General features: G+C 34.7%; 1 long non-coding RNA gene across 1 annotated transcript; it reads left to right on the top strand.

Moving 5' to 3' along the window:
* Positions 1–1,172: 1,172 nt before the first annotated feature.
* On the top strand, positions 1,173–4,063 carry LOC134320545 (uncharacterized). Its single transcript, XR_010013704.1, has 2 exons — positions 1,173–1,257; positions 3,489–4,063. It is a non-coding gene; the product is annotated as an uncharacterized LOC134320545 (long non-coding RNA).
* The last annotated feature ends 4,288 nt before the right edge of the window (positions 4,064–8,351 follow it).

Raw genomic sequence — 8,351 nt, 5'->3', positions numbered from 1 at the left:
ATACAGTGGTGTATTTTTGTCACAGTGAATGTCAGAATAAATTTAAATGTAATTTTATTTATGAGAATAACTTGTACCACCCTTAGTGTCAATAACTGCATATGCAAACAACTGTGAAGAAATGTTAGCTCCCTCGAATCAGTCACATGCTAGGTTTTTACACATGGACTACCTGTTTAAAGTCTTGTCACTGGTTGACTGACTAAGTACCTTTTTACAATAAATAAAAAAATCCAGAGGGATTTAGTACGGGAGCAATTACGTTTTTATACTACTGTCTTGAAAAAAGGTCTACACATGGCACAAAATAAGGTTATTTATTATTTATACAACAAAATTATACTTACCTCTGTAGGCACTTCTATTTCTTTGTCTGTATATATGTGATTAATGTTCAATAAATCTTTTGGAAAATAGCCAAAATTGTTGCCAACCTAAAACAGAAATGCAGTGTATTTTATTATAAAGGCACTGTATAACATGCTTATCTTTTTATAAACATATGTTTCTAATGTACATTTCAAATGTAGCTTTGCTTTTAAAACACTAAATTAATTTAGGCTAAGTTAAATTTTAATATTCAGATATAGTTATTTAAGCAAGTTCAGAGTATTAGTTCAGTGAGGAAAAGGGATACAAACTTTTCACAACTTTTGTTCTTGTTATTTATTATAGTTTCACACACAGAGAGAGAGAGAGAGAGAGAGAGAGAGAGAGAGAGAGAGAGAGAGAGAGAGAGAGAGAGAGAGAGAGAGAGAGAGAGAGACTAATTACATTTTCCCCTTTTGTTACAATCATCATCTTATGCTTAGAAACACATACTTTAAAATTCATATCAAAAAGTACAAAAACATCCTGTGCATAAGTTTAAGGTGAACAAATGCACTGAAAATATATTAAATAACAAAAACAAGTAATTGAATATGTGTCCCCTTACTGTTTACTACATCATAATAACCTTATGATAAAAAATACAAAAGTCAAATAATCATGCTAAAACATTCAGTAGTTTTAGTAAATGGTAGATGATGTCACATTGACAAGATCAGTAAACAACTAATTAATGATTGACTGCTATACTTACGCTTCCTGCCCACACGTCTGACCTCTGTCCTGAGAGTTTATAGTACACATATATAGTCTCCCCTGTTTTAAAAGACAGAAAACGACAATCTGGCCCTTTGAAATCCTGTGCTGCTTTCCCTCGACAAAGAAGCACTAACAAAGAACAAGAGAAAAATATAAAAATTTTAAATGGTAAGCAACATTCTTTTAATATATTAAAAAACAAACATCTGGGTAACAGCTGAAATTAGTCAATAAGTCAATTTAAGACAATAAAATGTGGCAGCTGCTTTAATTCTTTAAGTATTACTTGTGTATTCATTGTAAACACACAATTAACATTTCAGATTTAACCAATGTTTGAGGTACACATTTAAGTCACAAAGTGTAAATGCTTTCATAAAGTGTATATCAGTGTTCCATTTACCTTTCTGAATGTATAAAGTTTTTCATGTTTGACAGCTTGTATTTTATTAATACAAAATCCAATAGCAAACGTTGACTGTAAAGCTAACTACGACAGTGCATATGACCTAATTTATTTACTTCTAAATAAGGATGGAGTCTATTTAATAAATTGACCTGTTTTAATAAACCTGTTTATTATTATGTAGGATTAGGGGTTAGAAACACGTCAAACATCTTCAGATAAAATTGGTTGCCAAGTTCCGTCTTCACGATTGTATAACTATAGCTCTGCGCACTTGCACTTAATTATCAGGTTTTTCATGAATTAAAGTAAAAACGTGGAATAATATATAATTATTTTATTCACCAGTATTTAAATCATATTAAAGCGCATACAACACTGAATGTTACTAGAAGCCAGATTTAAGCACAAAACAAATTAGCTTTTGATTAGTTGTTTGTTGCTGATAGCATTAGCAAGGTAAAAAGCATAGCAAACAGGTTTCCAGGTTCCTAAAACATTTAAAAATAATTTAGTGCTGTACCATGACGTTTTTTCAAGGAGAATGCTAATTTAGTCATTAGCCGAACCAGCAGCTTTATATCTACAAAAGTCTTGGTATTAGCCACTAATTAGCACGAATGTAATCATTGAGCACTGCATACAGTGCTTTGCAAAACAGATCCAGCCTAAATGTGCCACTTCATTATACCAATGCAATTCGCTATCATTACATTACAATAAAACAAAACGCCCTGGCTAAAATATTATATATTTCATTACTGTAGCCTATTCGGTATCATGGTTCAAAGTTAACGCAAACTGGCTATTTACTTACTGCTACATTCTTCATCCGCACATCTTTTAAAGTCAGAGAAGCGTCGATCTACTGACGCATTTGTAAAACACACAACTATAAACAACGAAATAAACTGAAATAGTGAAATGTTTGCAAACATGTTAGCTAGTTAGCAAAGACTGACTGAACATGGGCACAACAGTCCGAGCCGACACGTCAGCAGTTTAAGGGGTGCAGGGTGATACCTTCTGAGGAGGCGAAACACTGGATTCATATTACACTCTCACATACACACAAGATCCGGGAACATTTAAAGAGACATTCACATCGGTTTATACACAGCGCAGAGAAACAGCTGGGACTCTGGGAGTGGTTTGCCAAAGTCAGGTCTGGAGGTCGTGGCATGAATCTGTAATCAATGTTTTGACGAATAAGTTACATAAAATTGATGTACTGAAAAAAAGTAAATAAAACACTATGGACCCATATAACGACGTTCTAGACCAAAACAATGGATATTCATGTGGAAGCCCCCCTCCTTTACAGCTATCACTCTCCACGTTTCTAGAAAGGTTTTCCACAAAGTATTGAAGTGTGTCTGTGAATTTGTGCCAGTTCAGTATAAAGAGTATTTGTAAGTTCAGAGGTCAGGAACTGATAATAAAAAAGGTTGGCTTTGCAGTTAACCTTCCAAATCAATTCATAAGATTTTCAATGAGGTTGAGTGAGATGAGGGCTTTGTGTACGCCACTGAAATTTCTCCCAAATATATAACCCCCACCCATAAAAAAATGTATAGTAGAAAAAATCGAAACAAAAACAGTGATAATTTGCAACTACTTTTTGTTGGCCAGCATCCAATCAAAACAGCATAAGGACAACTAATCAACTAAATCCAGTGACATCCAGACATTAGAGCAGCCTTAAAACCCCTAAAAGCTTGACGTTAAATAAGAAGTAAATCTTGATTTAGGTTGTGTAAATGTTACACACATCGACAATGAATTCAGGATTTGCAGCAGAGAGTTTTTTTTAATAACAGCCCATCCTTTAATTATAAAAAGTATTTACAATCAGTCCCAAACCTATAGTAACCCTTGTTAAAGATCCTAAAAGGTTATTTAAACGTCTTTGCTCAATTTCACACATTGTAAGTTACATGTACGGTAATTAAATACTTAATTAAATTTCTTTTCTTGTGTGAATGGTTCTAAGGTACCTGCTATCCATGCCCAACTGAAGTCAACTTCACCTGCATAGCATTTTTATATATTTTACAGAGCATGGTATTGTTTGTTTATTTTAACGTCATGTTTTACACTTTGGTTACATTCATGACAGGAACGGTAGTTACTCATTACACAAGATTCATCAGTTCACACAAGGTTATATCAAACACAGTCATGGACAATTTAGTATCTCCAATCTACCTCACTTGCATGTCTTTGGACTGTGGGAGGAAACCGGAGTGCCCGGAGTAAACCCACGCAAACACAGGAAGAACCCAGACCACCCCACCTGGGGATCGAACCAAGGACCTTCTTGCTGTGAGGCAACAGTACTACTCACTTAGCCACCGTGCCACCCTACAGAGCATGGTAGGATGTTAGTTACTTGTTTGTATAACGTATGCAGTGCACCAACCTGGAGACACCTGCATTTGTTATGTTATTTAAGACAATGCATTGAGCAGGTTAACAAAATGAGCAGAAGAGTATGGGTGGTTATTGTGATGTGACGTGAAACACCTGCAGTGTACTAGACTTTTTTTTTTAATGTAACATACAAGTCTAATATAATGGAACTCCATATAATAGTATATGCAGTACAACTGTTCTTTTTTGAGGGAAAGAACCTGGTATGGGGAAGCAATGTTTGCTGATAATGTAGCACTATCAAAGTAAAAGACAAAACATTCAAATTATAGTACGTATAAGACAAAAGACTCTTAAAACAGAGTAAACTTTTAGTAAACTGACACTGTAAGGAGATCCACTAAAAAAAGTTAATTTAAATTTCTATGATTTTAAAAATGACACACACAGAAGAACTACTGACCAAATACAAAAAGTGTTTAAATGTTATAAGATGCCTTACAGGATGTAAGAGGGGAGCAGACTGCAAATCACAAAAACAAATTTGTGATGCAGTAGTTAGATCAGCACTATGAATGCGTTCTGTATGGATAGACAATAGACAATAGACAGAATATGATCACCAGCACATCCCCAATGTGGAACATCCCCAATATCATAGATTGGTGAAATGTTAATATAAAAAGACATAACAATTAACTAGTAGACTGGACCCATTACAAGGCCACAACATCACAAATCGATACTTATTAAATCTTGAGAGCACAAATGTACAATAACTAAAAGTAAAGGATGGACAGGTAATGCTATGTAAAAATTAAATAATAATAATGAATCAGCTAATTAGTAAAAGTGTACCCAGGGAAGTATTCAATAACTTGTGTAATTCAATAAACTTTCAATGAATGAAAAAAGTATTCAGTCTCTAAATTAAAAATATAATGCATGTGAAGCCTGCATAAAAAGAAATTTAAAATTAATTTTAGGTGGCCATTTGGCTAAAGCAGAGGTCTAATACACTAGCCCGCCAACGAATCTCAGGTCTGTTATCAACTATTGTCTGTGTAGACTTCATACGTTCTGGCACTTTGTGAAAATTTGCATGTGTTAGAGGAGATATGTGATAGCCTGCAGTCCCTAGCCAGTGAGGTGCAGGGGTTGCCAGAGTGCATAGGGGGAATTGCAAATGTTCAAAATGGTACAATGTTATAGAGAATGGATGCTGTTACTGCTATAATATAATGGTTTGTAGGTGCCTTAATTTAAATCCACAATAAAGACAGTAATTTTATTTTAAAACTAAAGGTGGACAACTTGCTGATATCCAGCTCAAATATAATCTGTTTACTTTACAAAATAGTGTATATTAATATGTAAACTCTGGATATTTGTGTTTAAATTATTTAAATTGATGTGAATGTGAAAGACGTTTTTGTCTTTGAATTTAAAGAGCTGAATTAATTGTATGTGTACATTTTTGTGTATGTAAATGTAAAATTTTCTTCAGTTTTATGTTTTTGTAAATGCAATTTCTGTCCATTTAAAATATGTAATGATTGTAATGACTGTATTAAACCTGTTTTTCTCAACTGGCTTTGACAGCTTAATACTTGGTACTGGGAAAATGAGTTAAATTTTACAATACAAAGTGTTCTTATGTTACTTAAACATTTAATACCAGAATGTACCTATTCTTGTCATTTAACAAGAAGAAATATAATTGTAATTGCCATATGTTTGTCACAGATCAGTATGAGCTTGTTGGATTTAGGGCTACAGTGGACAAGCTCACATGCTTACCAAAACTGGACAGTTAAAGAAAATGCATTGTCTGATTGGTCTGATGAATCAAGAAGTTCTGCTGTAACACGCATATGTTAGGGTCAGAATTTAAGAAAATAAAATAAAAATAAAATATATAGACCATGTCAATTGTTAACAACAGGTGTGGGAAATGTTTTTGGCACACCCTGGACCGCTAATACCAACTGATCATTTAAAAAAAAAATGCAACAGCCTATCTGAATGTTGTTTATCATTTTGGCCACAATTTTTCTGATTTAGAATGGCTGCTTCAAGTGTGATCATGTGTCATGGCGCAAAGTACAAGTCAAACGAAATTGTTTTCTAGAACATGACAATGAGCTTAATGTACCAAAATGCCATTCTTATGCAGACTATATGGCTAAAAGTATGTGGACTAACAACCATGACATTATTGGAAATCTAATTTCCAAACCATGGGCTTTGAAATTAGGTTGGTGTACCTATCGCAGCTAATACAGCCTCCTCTCTTCTCCAGAGGCCTTTCATAAGATTTGGTTTTGTCGGTTGGAATTTATTTTAAAAAACCTTTAAAGGTTAGGCAGCGCTGCTGGTTAAAACTGCTTGGCTTGCAATTTACATTCAAATTCATACCAAAGATCTTCAGTGGGATGAATGTCAAGAATTTCTGTGTATCAGTGGAGTTTGTTTGTGGACATTGCTTTGCACACAGACACAGTTGTGTTTTAACAAAAAAGGACCTTTCCTAAATGGTTGTCACAAAGTTAGAAACATGTAACATCTATTAGCAATATGTGTGTCAATAATCAGTAATTAGGAGGTGCATTTACATAAATTGTATGTAGTTAAGCAGTTGTACTGTTGTATAATTATTCTTAATATAATAATAAGCACCTTCCTAGCCCATGTGTCTTTCTTATGTGGTCCACCTGCCAAACAGTGAAATAGCCCTGATAATTGCATATTTAAAAAGGGGGAAGCAGTGATCTATCTATCATCTATCTATCTATCTATCTATCTATCTATCTATCTATCTATCTATCTATCTATCTATCTATCTATCTATCTATCTATCTATCTATCTATCTATCTATCTATCTATCTATCTATCTATCTATCTATCTATCTATCCATCTATCCATCTATCCATCTATCCATCTATCCATCTATCCATCTATCCATCCATCCATCCACCCATCCACCTATATCGTACAATATTCATTTAAAAAAGTTTTAGTTTTCCATTTGGGGGCAGTTAATTGACAAATGTAAAAAAGTATTCGAGGGGTCGAATGGGGAGCAAGCAGAACTGCTTTAAAGGCTATCTACACAGGGCTCATTAGATCAGTGTTTGATTATGGATGTATGGTGTATGGCTCTGCGGCTAAAAGTTTATTACAGTTTTTCTCAGTTGATTTGGTACATTTCTCACATCATGATTTACATTGGCATCACAACAAGTGCATTTCTCAAAACAGTTAGTGCAAACAGCAAAACTCAATGAAATACCTGCAAAAGCATGTACCTCGCTCAGAATTCTTTGTTTTTGCCTCAAAAGCAAATATTTATGTTAATCAACTTGTCAGTGCCATCAGAATGTCTAGTCTGTGTGTCATTGCCTATGAACAAGGCAGTCAAAATACTTAGTCATGTCAGTGCAACAGTGTACACTGTAAGTATATTCTGATGGAAACTAGCTAAGCTTTTGATTACAAGAACGCTGCACATTCTGTGGCATATTAATTGAAACGGTACGTGTTACACACAAAATACAAACTTACACAGAACACAAAGTTACACATGACTGTATGTGGGAGACTGACAGCAAGAAATTGGACTGGAATCAAATTTATACTGTAATACTCTTTTACTGTATTGTTCGCACGGCAATTTGTTGACAAAAAAATCAGATAGAAATTCAGGAAAGACAGACAACTGTTTGGCAGCACTCTATAACACAAAGGAAAAACTACAAAATTAGAAACTTACTCTAAACATTCAAAACAACCTGAGACAACAACTTAAGGAATTATAGTGCTTTCTTTTCTATACATCCTGACACTCCTCTCTGTTGGGCCACATGTTTTCATCCACGCCACACTGGATATCTTCCCTTGCAATGCAGCATGCAGGCATCTGCTGTGATATGCTCACAAGCTGCATCCATGGCAGTCAGCAGGTTCATCTGGGTGTGCGGCTGATAATCGTACACCTTCCATCTCCAGGCTGAGAAGAATCCCTCAATTGGGTTCAGGAATGGGAAGTAGGGTGGGAGGAATTCCATCAGCATTCTATGATGAATGGCAAACCATTGCCTGATGGTGTTAGAGTGGTAAAAACTCACATTATCCCAAATGACATTAATGGCATTATTTGCTATGACCATAGCACATATAGCCTCCTCTTGTTGAGGTGTGAAAATGGGACCTCTGCCACTCCTATGAGCTAGTCTTGCAGTCCTGTATGGTATAAGAATGCAAAAATGCAAAACATAAGATTGAATAACATTTCAGAATTTATGTCAATAACATTTCAGAATTTATGTCAATGTGCAGCATTACAGCAGAGTGCACATTTCTGAATTACATACCTGTTTTCTCTACTAAACGTTTGAACGATTGAAGACACAGTTGTTCTTCCAATATTCGGCTGTACCACGCAACCAGCTTCAGCCATTGTAAGACCATGATTTAAAACA

This window comes from Trichomycterus rosablanca, chromosome 9 (genome assembly GCF_030014385.1).
Source record: "Trichomycterus rosablanca isolate fTriRos1 chromosome 9, fTriRos1.hap1, whole genome shotgun sequence".
Lineage (NCBI taxonomy): Eukaryota > Metazoa > Chordata > Actinopteri > Siluriformes > Trichomycteridae > Trichomycterus > Trichomycterus rosablanca.
This window is presented reverse-complemented; position numbering and strand designations above follow the sequence as displayed.